General features: G+C 37.5%; 1 long non-coding RNA gene across 1 annotated transcript in view; it reads right to left on the bottom strand.

Annotated features, from left to right (window-relative positions):
- Window positions 1-716: 716 nt before the first annotated feature.
- Window positions 717-13,768, bottom strand: part of LOC143062072 (uncharacterized) — a 34,352-nt gene continuing 21,300 nt past the window's right edge. The window contains exon 3 of the long non-coding RNA XR_012974527.1: window positions 717-1,259. This is a non-coding gene — a long non-coding RNA (uncharacterized LOC143062072). The remainder of the gene's footprint in view (window positions 1,260-13,768) is intronic.

Genomic DNA, 13,768 nt, shown 5'->3' with positions numbered 1-13,768 from the left:
AAAACGGGCGTATTTTTTTTTGTTGTGGCCGGGGTTTGCATGTCTGACCGGAATGTCTGTTTCGCCGAACTGATATGTGTTTACATTTTTCAAGGCCTGACTGAAACCTCCCTGCTGGTTCGGCCTTTATGGCTCCATTTGTCGAACGCAATTCATAAATAATTTGTTGCCATTTCAGACTCATTTGCCACGGCAGCCTTTGGTTGGTTTGGAACCAGTCACTTCCCTTGTTGGGTGAAACATTTTAATCAAACTTTTGGATAAAAATTGTTGTTTGTCTTTCTTAACTCGAGTCGGTCGTATTGTAAATTTCATATAATAGCCCGGTGTATATCTTGTTTACAACAAGAAATCTGCTAGGTTACGCTAACTAAACATACAACAAACGAGAATTTCCATGTCCATTTTTTATTGACAAGACACTGAGTCCCACATCAAATATACTAGTACATAGTTCGTTATAGTTTGAATTTTTTTCAAGTCATTTTTAGGGGTCCGAGTTTTATAATAGCTTGCTACACTTTCGGTGTGAGCCTAGGCTCTGTGTTGAAGACCGTATTTTGACCTATAATGATTTACTTTTATAAATTATGACTTGGATGGAGAGTTGTCTCATTGGTACTCATATCACATGTTATATCTATTTTGGTATTTGTATTTATGTTCGGAATGACATTAAAAAGGCTTTCTCCAATTTCATCTAAAAAAAATAACAATACACCAGACATAATTTATTATATCTATACTACTATACATAATCATATGACTGAATGATTTACAGTTGTTAATACATAACTGATTGTATATATATATATACAGAAAAAGTTTTGCTTCATCAGTTTTTGTACATTGATTCATGGAAAATCTAAATTCTTTCTTTTACAAGCTTTGATGACTCTAAAATGTATTTGGTTTTAACATTTTTTGGAGGATTCAAGGCAAACAAACATTGTTATTGGCTGAGCTCTACACTCAGTCCGGATTGTAATAGCAAGATTTATATCTAAAGTCTGTTATTTTTACAACAATATTCTCGTAAGCTCAATTGCAATCTAATGCATCCTTATAATTGTTTAATGTTTGTTTCGATTGTTCTGATGTTTAGGCGGGTGACTAAGTGCATCTCCAATCAATGACACTGGTGACTCCAGCGACAAGCATAATAACCGAAGCTATAATCACCATAAAAAATGCGTATCCATAGTTACTTGTAGGACCTTCCATACAATATATGACCACACCTAAAACGATTAGACCAACTGAAATAAAGAATTAGATAAATTAATTATTAATAAAGCTCTGCATCTAATCATAAATCTATGGAAAAAAGAATTCAACATATAATTTGGTTGAAGTTCCATTCAGTGTTTATTATGTTTGACAACAATCAGAACGTTTTAGTTTACGCTTTTCAGAATATTACACAGAATGCTTTAGTTTCTAAGAACGGCGTCACATATCATTTTGCATATTGAGTAGTTTCAAATTGGTTTATTGTTTTGTTGTGTTTACACAAGGAATTAATTGTACTATGATATTTAAATATACAATTCCTTGCTAGGGTTGTTATTGAATCTTTGACTGATATGTATTTGATATGAAAAATACCATGTAACAATCTGATAATATGTATGTATACTACATCATGAGTACATGTTGAGAAAAGAAATTATCAGTCAGTAAGATCAACGAAAAAATTAACGTTAAATAACGATAATGAATCTTACACAATTCGATTGGACAAAGATAATATTATCTGTCTACCTGTTAAAACATTTCTAAGGTTATTATGTCAGAAAATGGAATTTATTTTAAATGAAATAACAATAAAATAATTGCTTAAGGGCAGCGATTGACACTCTGAAATTAAGAAAAGAATAAAACATACTATAATTGTATGGGTTTTTTTTTGTGTTTTTTTTTTAAAATAAATGGTGATGATTTAATATGTTCAGCCTAAGTCTAACAAAATATACTCCATGATTACTTAATAAATGTGATTAATCAAATTGCTGGATAGCACCTCTGGAAAGATTTAATAAGAATGCAGCTGTAGATGTGTATTATTATTTCAAATAGTTTATAGATGGGTATTATTTCAAATATGTGTTTAATCACAGCTTTGATGTTTTTAACTAAACCATTTTCTCTTTAGTAATTATCATGATTATCAAAATCATTTTCTTTCATATGTTTGTCATATAAAATTTTGATATTTATAGATCTTATCGTTGATCATCTCAACGAGATTGATTTTCTCACTTGAACCGTGACGGCGAAAGCGAGAAAGGCAATCGAGTTGAGATGACCAATGATAATCTGGGCCGCGTTCAATATCGTAGCTGCTACGTAGTGCTACGTAGATTTTGACTATTGAACGTGTAGCTATAGACAAGCTGCTACATAGATATTGATATAGCATTTTCGACATTTGCGATAGTCTGTACACCGGTTTGAGGCCGATGGCTTGGGAAAGTCAGTTGCTATAGCATTGTATAGCAACTTTCCAAAAACAATAATCTTATATCAAGTATGTCATATGTTAACTGTGGAAAGTTCTTTGGACGGACGTCGACGAAAAGTATTTGCACTTCCGCGTTTAAACAGAAAATACAGTTTTTCAGTACCAGTGTTATAATACTGATATTATACTGATTTTAAATTGATAATTATAAGTGGTGTATATGTACCAGACTCAAGCTGGCAGCCACTTTTATCGGCCAATCAAGATAGCAGCCACTTTTTTCCAGCAGCCAATTTTGAAGATATGTCTAAAAACCAAAAAACTGCATGAGACTAAAACGTTCCAAAATTCGCAAAATCTTAGTTAAATATCATTTAACAGCGGATTTCGACAATTTCGCGGCTTGTACTGATTTTAAAAGCATTTCATTACGTTTTAAATATGTATGTGAAGTTAGCTGCCGGTTTGTTATTCGATATTCGATGTTCAATATCCAACCGGTTGCTAGCAGTCGGTTCAATATTAAAATTTAGTTCAAAATCATTAAAAAGTATAATTTTCATAGTTAACAGGAGTGAAAAATTACGCCGCAAATAGTTTAATGACCCCTTCAAGCTGTCGTAAATTATCGTTGTCCTCGAATATAAACCCTTATATACATTGCCTATATTTGTCTTTATGTAATATAGATTTTTATCAATAAAACGACATCAAAGATTCATCAAAGATTTAATTTAATATATAATATATCAAACTAAAACTAAAGCCGGCCACTCTAAAAACATTCAGAACTATAAATAGAAATATCTATGGAAAGCCAAAAAAATAAATAAATATATAGTGAAAACCTACGGACGACCGCTCAGATGACGGTGAGACCCTGGTGTTTCAATATCCCAAAATTCAACGATAATAAAAATTATTATAGACTCTGTAGTATATAAAATTGGGTAGATATAAACGTGACTAAAAGGATCTTGTGTTATGGGTATTGAAAATACATAAATGGGCAACTTTGAACCTCTGTGGTGGTCAGACGGGCCCGGATCACAGAAAAATATTTAAGTGGGGAATAGCCTGGGTCAACACCTTTGAAATGAGCTAGGTCCGGTTCGGAACTTTGCCGTAGGGATATGCCGAAGAGTACCGAATGTGTGGTTAATATGAAAAAAAACGTAAATGGGCAACTTTGAACCTCTGTGGTGGCCAGACGGGCCCGGATCCCAGAAAATAATTTAAGTGGGGAATAGCTTGGATAAATACCTTTAAAATGAGCTAGGTCCGGTTCGGAACTTTGCCTTAGGGATATGCCGAAGAGTATCGAATGTGTGGTTGATATGGAAAATACATAAATGGGCAACTTTGAACCTTTGTGGTGGCCAGACGGGCCCGGATCCCAGAAAAATATTTAAGTGGGGAATAGCTTGAATCAATACCTTTAAAATGAGCTAGGTCCAGTTCGGAACTTTGCCGTAGGGATGTGCCGAAGAGTACCGAATGTGTGGTTGACATGGAAAATACATAAATGGGCAACTTTGAACCTTTGTGGTGGTCAGACAGGCCCGGATCTCAGAAAAATATTTAAGTGGGGAATAGCCTGGGTCAACACCTTTGAAATGAGCTAGGTCTGGTTCGGAACTTTGCCGTAGGGATATGCCGAAGAGTACCGAATGTGTGGTTAATATGAAAAAAAAAAACGTAAATGGGCAAATTTGAACCTCTGTGGTGGCCAGACGGGCCCGGATCCCAGAAAATAATTTAAGTGGGGAATAGCTTAGATCAATACCTTTAAAATGAGCTAGGTCCGGTTCGGAACTTTGCCGTAGGAATATGCCGAAGAGTATCGAATGTGTGGTTGATATGGAAAATACATAAATGGGCAACTTTGAACCTTTGTGGTGGCCAGACGGGCCCGGATCCCAGAAAAATATTTAAGTGGGGAATAGCCTGGGTCAACACCTTTGAAATGAGCTAGGTCCGGTTCGGAACTTTGCCGTAGGGATATGCCGAAGAGTACCGAATGTGTGGTTGATATGGAAAATACTTAAATGGGCAACTTTGAACCTTTGTGGTGGCCAGACGGGCCCGGATCCCAGAAAAATATTTAAGTGGGGAATAGCTTGGATCAATACCTTTAAAATGAGCTAGGTCCGGTTCGGAACTTTGCCGTAGGGATATGCCGAAGAGTACCGAATGTGTGGTTGATATGAAAAAAACGTAAATGGGCATCTTTGAACCTCTGTGGTGGCCAGACGGGCCCGGATCCCAGAAAATAATTTAAGTGGGGAATAGCTTGGATCAATACCTTTAAAATGAACTAGGTCCGGTTCGGAACTTTGCCGTAGGGATGTGCCAAAGAGTACCGAATGTGTGAGTGATATGGAAAATACATAAATGGGCAACTTTGAACCTCTGTAGTGGTCAGACGGGCCCGGATCCCAGAAAAATATTTACGTGGGGAATAGCCTGGGTCAACACCTTTGAAATGAGCTAGGTCCGGTTCGGAACTTTGCCGTAGGGATATATGCCGAAGAGTACCGAATGTGTGGTTGATATGAAAAAAAACGTAAATGGGCAATTTTGAACCTCTGTGGTGGCCAGACGGGCCCGGATCCCAGAAAAATATTTAAGTGGGGAATAGCTTGGATCAATACCTTTAAAATGAGCTAGGTCCAGTTCGGAACTTTGCCGTAGGGATGTGCCGAAGAGTACCGAATGTGTGGTTGACATGGAAAATACATAAATGGGCAACTTTGAACCTCTGTGGTGGTCAGACGGGCCCGGATCACAGAAAAATATTTAAGTGGGGAATAGCCTGGGTCAACACCTTTGAAATGAGCTAGGTCCGGTTCGGAACTTTGCCGTAGGGATATGCCGAAGAGTACCGAATGTGTGGTTAATATGAAAAAAAACGTAAATGGGCAACTTTGAACCTCTGTGGTGGCCAGACGGGCCCGGATCCCAGAAAATAATTTAAGTGGGGAATAGCTTGGATAAATACCTTTAAAATGAGCTAGGTCCGGTTCGGAACTTTGCCTTAGGGATATGCCGAAGAGTATCGAATGTGTGGTTGATATGGAAAATACATAAATGGGCAACTTTGAACCTTTGTGGTGGCCAGACGGGCCCGGATCCCAGAAAAATATTTAAGTGGGGAATAGCTTGAATCAATACCTTTAAAATGAGCTAGGTCCAGTTCGGAACTTTGCCGTAGGGATGTGCCGAAGAGTACCGAATGTGTGGTTGACATGGAAAATACATAAATGGGCAACTTTGAACCTTTGTGGTGGTCAGACAGGCCCGGATCTCAGAAAAATATTTAAGTGGGGAATAGCCTGGGTCAACACCTTTGAAATGAGCTAGGTCTGGTTCGGAACTTTGCCGTAGGGATATGCCGAAGAGTACCGAATGTGTGGTTAATATGAAAAAAAAAAACGTAAATGGGCAAATTTGAACCTCTGTGGTGGCCAGACGGGCCCGGATCCCAGAAAATAATTTAAGTGGGGAATAGCTTAGATCAATACCTTTAAAATGAGCTAGGTCCGGTTCGGAACTTTGCCGTAGGAATATGCCGAAGAGTATCGAATGTGTGGTTGATATGGAAAATACATAAATGGGCAACTTTGAACCTTTGTGGTGGCCAGACGGGCCCGGATCCCAGAAAAATATTTAAGTGGGGAATAGCCTGGGTCAACACCTTTGAAATGAGCTAGGTCCGGTTCGGAACTTTGCCGTAGGGATATGCCGAAGAGTACCGAATGTGTGGTTGATATGGAAAATACTTAAATGGGCAACTTTGAACCTTTGTGGTGGCCAGACGGGCCCGGATCCCAGAAAAATATTTAAGTGGGGAATAGCTTGGATCAATACCTTTAAAATGAGCTAGGTCCGGTTCGGAACTTTGCCGTAGGGATATGCCGAAGAGTACCGAATGTGTGGTTGATATGAAAAAAACGTAAATGGGCATCTTTGAACCTCTGTGGTGGCCAGACGGGCCCGGATCCCAGAAAATAATTTAAGTGGGGAATAGCTTGGATCAATACCTTTAAAATGAACTAGGTCCGGTTCGGAACTTTGCCGTAGGGATGTGCCAAAGAGTACCGAATGTGTGAGTGATATGGAAAATACATAAATGGGCAACTTTGAACCTCTGTAGTGGTCAGACGGGCCCGGATCCCAGAAAAATATTTACGTGGGGAATAGCCTGGGTCAACACCTTTGAAATGAGCTAGGTCCGGTTCGGAACTTTGCCGTAGGGATATATGCCGAAGAGTACCGAATGTGTGGTTGATATGAAAAAAAACGTAAATGGGCAATTTTGAACCTCTGTGGTGGCCAGACGGGCCCGGATCCCAGAAAAATATTTAAGTGGGGAATAGCTTGGATCAATACCTTTAAAATGAGCTAGGTCCAGTTCGGAACTTTGCCGTAGGGATGTGCCGAAGAGTACCGAATGTGTGGTTGACATGGAAAATACATAAATGGGCAACTTTGAACCTCTGTGGTGGTCAGACGGGCCCGGATCACAGAAAAATATTTAAGTGGGGAATAGCCTGGGTCAACACCTTTGAAATGAGCTAGGTCCGGTTCGGAACTTTGCCGTAGGGATATGCCGAAGAGTACCGAATGTGTGGTTAATATGAAAAAAAACGTAAATGGGCAACTTTGAACCTCTGTGGTGGCCAGACGGGCCCGGATCCCAGAAAATAATTTAAGTGGGGAATAGCTTGGATCAATACCTTTAAAATGAGCTAGGTCCGGTTCGGAACTTTGCCTTAGGGATATGCCGAAGAGTATCGAATGTGTGGTTGATATGGAAAATACATAAATGGGCAACTTTGAACCTTTGTGGTGGCCAGACGGGCCCGGATCCCAGAAAAATATTTAAGTGGGGAATAGCTTGAATCAATACCTTTAAAATGAGTTAGGTCCGGTTCGGAACTTTGCCGTAGGGATGTGCCGAAGAGTACCGAATGTGTGGTTGACATGGAAAATACATAAATGGGCAACTTTGAACCTTTGTGGTGGTCAGACGGGCCCGGATCTCAGAAAAATATTTAAGTGGGGAATAGCCTGGGTCAACACCTTTGAAATGAGCTAGGTCTGGTTCGGAACTTTGCCGTAGGGATATGCCGAAGAGTACCGAATGTGTGGTTAATATGAAAAAAAAACGTAAATGGGCAACTTTGAACCTCTGTGGTGGCCAGACGGGCCCGGATCCCAGAAAATAATTTAAGTGGGGAATTATAGCTTAGATCAATACCTTTAAAATGAGCTAGGTCCGGTTCGGAACTTTGCCGTAGGGATATGCCGAAGAGTATCGAATGTGTGGTTGATATGGAAAATACATAAATGGGCAACTTTGAACCTTTGTGGTGGCCAGACGGGCCCGGATCCCAGAAAAATATTTAAGTGGGGAATAGCCTGGGTCAACACTTTTGAAATGAGCTAGGTCCGGTTCGGAACTTTGCCGTAGGGATATGCCGAAGAGTACCGAATGTGTGGTTGATATGAAAAAAAAACGTAAATGGGCAATTTTGAACCTCTGTGGTGGCCAGACGGGCCCGGATCCCAGAAAAATATTTAAGTGGCAAATAGCTTGGATCAATACCTTTGAAATGAGCTAGGTCCGGTTCGGAACTTTGCCGTAGGGATATGTCGAGGAGTACCGAATGTGTGGTTGATATGGAAAATACGTAAATGGACAACTTTGAACCTCTGTGGTGGCCAGACGGGCCTGGATCCCAGAAAAATATTTAAGTGGGGAATAGCTTGGGTCAATACCTTTAAATTGAGCTAGGTCCGGTTCGGAACTTTGCCGTTGGTATATGCCGAAAAGTACCGAATGTATGCATATGGTTAATACGGAAAATTACGTTAAGGGGCACCTTTGAACCTCTGTGGTGGCCAGACGGGCCCGGATCCCAGAAAAATATTTCAATGGGGAATAGCTTGGGTCAATAACTTTAAAATGAGATAAGTCCGGTTTGGAACTTTGGCGTTAGTATATGCCGAAAAGTACCGAATGTGTGGTTAATACGGAAATTGACGTTAAGGGGCACCCTTGAACCTCTGTGGTGGCCAGACGGGCCCGGATTCCAGAAAAATATTTAAGTTGGTAATAGCGTTGGTCAGTATCTTTAAAATCAGCCAGGTCCGGTTCGGAACTTTGCCGTAGGGATATGTCGAGGAATACCGAATGTATTGTTGATATAGAAAATACATGTACAATTTTGAACCTCTGTGGTGGCCAGACAGTGCCGGTTCCCAGAAAAATTTTGAAGTGGCGAATAGCTCGGGTCAATACCTTTAAAATGAGATAGGTCTGGTTCGGAACTTTGCCGTAGAGATAAACCTAGAATTTCCGAAAGCATGTGTGGTTAATATGAAAAGTACGTTAAGGCACACCTTTGAATCCCTATAATGGCCAATATCTTTCATTAGTACAACACCTCCAAATATAGACAAATTAAGATGGCTTCTTAGAATGCTAGTAAAAAAGAACACGAATATAAAGTGTATGGAACTTGTTTGGTAACCTTCTTTCATTGAAACAGGTTAAATTTAAAGTAGGGGACGGACACAGTTTTAAACTTTAAAGAAAAGAATGTTTAAAAAGGTGGACCGAGAAAAGTCTTAACTGGTGTCCCAAGTGTTAAACACTTAAGCCCAAAGGTACAGCCCCTAACAGAGTAGTGATCGAATTCACATTTATTTACCGTCAGAATAAGTTACGTTATCGACAAACTTATTTCAGAAGTGACATAATTTAATTTTCTACATCGACAAAATATTTTATGTCCAATGTGTAAGTTTTCATTGTTTAAGTCGAAGTTTTTTTAACACAGTAAAACATTTTTTATAATCAACCTCTGTCATTGGCATTTTCATTTTAACGGTAAAAGATCAAATACGGGGTCTCTGAAATTTCTATCATTTGTTACAAGGAAATCATTATTCAATCGAACATATATATTTGTTCATGACACATATTATGAAATACAAACGAGTTGAAATGATAAAATACTTTCGAACTGACGGAGACAAAAATACATAATCTGGAATGTGTGTTCTGTCATAAACAATGGCTTCGTCGTGCGAATCGACGAGATCATGTTACATGTAACTGATCTTAGCTGTAGAAACAGTTGGTGTGACCAATCATGTACACGACATATAATACATGTATGAATATACATGTATATTCATACATGTATATTTATATATTGGGAATTTATTTTTGTTTCCAAACAGAATTATAAGGTTATGTATAAGTGCCTCCGTTCACTGCACAATTGTAAATTGTCTTCCTAAAGACCAGCAAAAATAAATGGCACGAGTTCACGAAGTCATAAAAAAAACGTATAATTTACGTTATCGAACAAAAAATCAGAAATACGGAATATTATATGTGAATGGTTAGGAAATCCGTTTCCCCTACATGTTTTAAAAGTTAAAGAAAAATGTTTTTCCTGACACAAACGTTTTAAGAACCAGCTTTATGTAACCTTTGTGTAATAGACAATTTCGACTCGATACACGTATAAGGAAGTTAATATGTTTACTCTGATTTGAAATTATCTTTTAGAACTTTGTTTAGTAATTGAGAACCTATGTTGTTTATGGGTAATAGGTGAAATGTTGCATGATCCCTCACAGCAAGCGCAGTTTTCCGGACGATTTTCATTTGTACACTGCTAAAAACTGTCAGGTCCTGGCCATGGTATATTTTGGAGAATTTTTTTTTTACTGATTTTTACTAAAAAAAATATTCTCTGTGTGCTATTGCAAGAAATAGTTTTGCGCCTTATTTTGTCATATTTAAAAAATTCACAACAAAATTTTCCCGTTTAAACTGTACTAGAAAAAAGTTTGGCATGTGAAACGAACGAAGACATATTCTAACAGAAGGACAAATACCCAGTCCTCCCTTTTGTGTATACATATGAGAAAACATTTCAAAGTTATTGATTGAATTCAAATCCATCACACATACGGTACACATTGTAGTCCGAAAAAATAAAGGACTTCATTCCTATCAAACACCTTTTTAATTGTTTACCAGTATATTTTATTTAGTTTTGGGTAAAATTGTAAAGGAAATAATACTATCAAGATGTCCTTCCATAAATCTTTTTTTTTTGTTCTGACTTTGAGGAAATGACTACTTTTCGCCCAATCGAATGGTGCATGGACTTATTTTGTTTCATATTATTAGAATTATTTTCAATATTATCGATATTAAACTTGATTATCGACACATGAAAGTTTGTCAGCATTGTCAATCTTTTTAACGTTAAAGTACCAATAGTTCGGTCACTACTCAATTAAGTTTGTCGATCACGTAGCTAATTTTGACGGTAAAGAAACATCAATTCGATCACTTCTCTGTTACGGGCTGTATCGCATCAAGGATTTTACTGACGAAAAAGTACAAAGTTCTTTTTATGAATCTTAACTTAAAAGACGGTTCAGGATTTGAACCGCATCGGAAAGGTCTTGCGAAAACAAAACAGGTGTGGGTGAAAGAGGTCTTTGTTCCATGAAAAGGGTAACCTAAGTCCTTAAACTCTTGATTCAAACAATAAGATTTGCAGTACCAACCTTTTAGCAAGTATAGGCTTTGACAATTTGCCCAAGATTATAAAGGATACTTTCGTTATGCGAGTATTAATGAGGTGAAGGCTTAAACATCTGGACTACGTCTTTACCAAATAATAAACCACTAACGGATTTTAATCTTTACCAGCATGTTTCGATAGAATACACATCCTCAGACTCTCTAGATTTTCCTAGTTTTGGTCTTAAGCTTCTATTGACAACTAAAGTTTCAAGAGTTCATCAATGTTTTATGTGTCGAGTTTTTAATCTGATTTACATCGAGTTCTTGGTGCAGAGTGGTCTTAAACTCATCTACCTTTTTCTCGAGTTCTTTAATGACTGTATCATATCCTATCTCTAGTCGTTTTATATCTCTCTTTATCTGGTTACACGCGGATTGTAATTTTAATTCTAACGGTTTCGATTAGTGTTTCAATTGACGCATGACTCGTCGTTTTGTTACAGCATCCGTATTATTATTCTAAGATTTAATGTTAGTGATACGATTGTTGTTCATGTTCAATTCTTCAAGCAATTGACTCCTATTTATTTCTCAATTTCCATAAATTCCAAATTTGTCTGTCTTGGAAACGCAACTTCATCAAGGTTTTCCTTCAGACAACAATTGTGACAAATACAAACAAAAGTGTCCACAGACCACTGGTGCTCTTATCTGAAGTTCATCGGTGATGTAGTAGATCTTAAGTTTCAAGTAATTTACCATTACGTAAGGGGGAATTAAAGTCCGTAAGAATCAAAATACTCTTTGCTTGTTGTCGTCTTAATTTAACACGTCTAATGGGTTCCAGGTCTCATAATGAAAGGGTTAAAAGGTCATCAAACACGTCTTGCAATCGTTAAATGTAATGTTCTGTCAATTGACTTGTTTCTTCGTTCCTTTAGATTTCCTGGTGTGTTGACCATCACCCATTCGATATTAACACATCTTGTAAGAATCCATACAAAGTTAGCCATCATTTGACCACCACATGCATACCAATCATTTTTTTTTGTTGACGTTGGTCGGAATTCGAAAACGGGTTGTCCATACAATAGTTTGATATGTCAATTTTGTTTTGAATGTGAGATATGTCTTTGTAAAAGTCGTCGGTTTAAATTTCATAGGCTTAACTATCAGTGTCGGTAAACAATTGTCGAACTTTGTTCCCGTTGGTTTACGCACAAAGTCCAAATGAATGTCGTACATTTAAAATCTTTGAAATGTCTAAGATAATTGCTCCTTAGTACACAGGCTTGTTAAACTTTAGTTTGGTTTTCTTTATGTTTATTACTACCATGGACTCGTTATGCACCACGAATTGGTCACAGTCGGGTGTAGCTATTAGTTTTAACGGTTGCTTATCAGTAGTCATTAATATTATATTCACCCGTTAACGTGTGTTTTCCATGGTATTTTCAAACATTGAGTTGTTCATCAGTTTAAAGGAATACTTTTCAGATACGATGCTGGCTATGATTCTAAGGTCAGTGTTCAGGTCAATGAAAATTTTAAGCCAAATTGATTGTTAAAGTTTTGACACACGATGCAATTTGGTTAATACCAACCATTGGAAACAACACTGTTTCAAATTTCTAAAACAAAAATAGTAAACACATGTAGTACATGAACATAGTCAGCCACACTAATGTGTTTATTATTAAGTCGGTCAGCAGATAGTAGTTGTGTTTTCATCATGTCGTAATGACCCTTCATGAAATCGTAAGATAAACATTTTATTTTTAATCATTTATCATAAATTCATTATTCTACCTAAATCACGACTTTCATACCTTAAATTGGTTCAACTTTAAATTCTAAGCTAAATATATAAGGTGTCGGACGAATTTAACATAAACTTACACAAATCAATGAAAAGCATTTCTTACCGGTAATTGACAGTCTAAGTTACATTTTTTGTATGTGCTGCACCACGATACTTACCTGTCGAACGCTCGTGATCACGCACTTTGTCTTCACCTAATTCATCATCGCACATGTGACAATCTTAACTCGTTGTAAAACATTGGGATCTTCTTCAGTCATCACCAGATCTTTTATCAAAGTAGATGTCTGCAATCGCCTTCATTATCTCTTCCATACAAGCCACAAATCTCTGAACGATGTCTTCCAGTGAGTACACTTTTGTTTCTTTATATTCCCTATGAGCATACTGGACACGGTAGTAAAACCAGAAGGTGTAATTTGTTAGTTAACATCCGTGTAAGCTTTTAGTTTGTCAGGTTGGCAAGTGTCTATCTGTTCTGAGCTACATTGAATGTCAGCATAAATAACATAAGGAAATCGCATTTTACGTTGGTACTATGTTGTAAGATATTGTAATGGTATCTTCTTCTGGAAATTCGATTTTCACTCCATTCATCTTATCACAATACATTAAATGTTCGTCTAAAAAGTCCTCACTTTAACAATGATTGACAAATCTTCGACAAAAACACTTTACCATTGTGGGATGACACTTGGGGACTTAACAAATGTGATAATAGTTATCAAAGTACCAGGATTATAATTTTGTACACCAGACGCGCGTTTCGTCTACATAAGACTCATCAGTGACGCTCATATCAAAATATTTATAAAGCCAAACAAGTACAAAGTTGAAGAGCATTTAGGATCCAAAATTCTAAAAAGTTGTGCCAAATACGGCTAAGGTAATCTATTCCTGGGATAAGAAAATCCTTAGT

Source organism: Mytilus galloprovincialis, chromosome 2 (assembly GCF_965363235.1).
Source record: "Mytilus galloprovincialis chromosome 2, xbMytGall1.hap1.1, whole genome shotgun sequence".
Classification (NCBI taxonomy): domain Eukaryota; kingdom Metazoa; phylum Mollusca; class Bivalvia; order Mytilida; family Mytilidae; genus Mytilus; species Mytilus galloprovincialis.
This window is presented reverse-complemented; position numbering and strand designations above follow the sequence as displayed.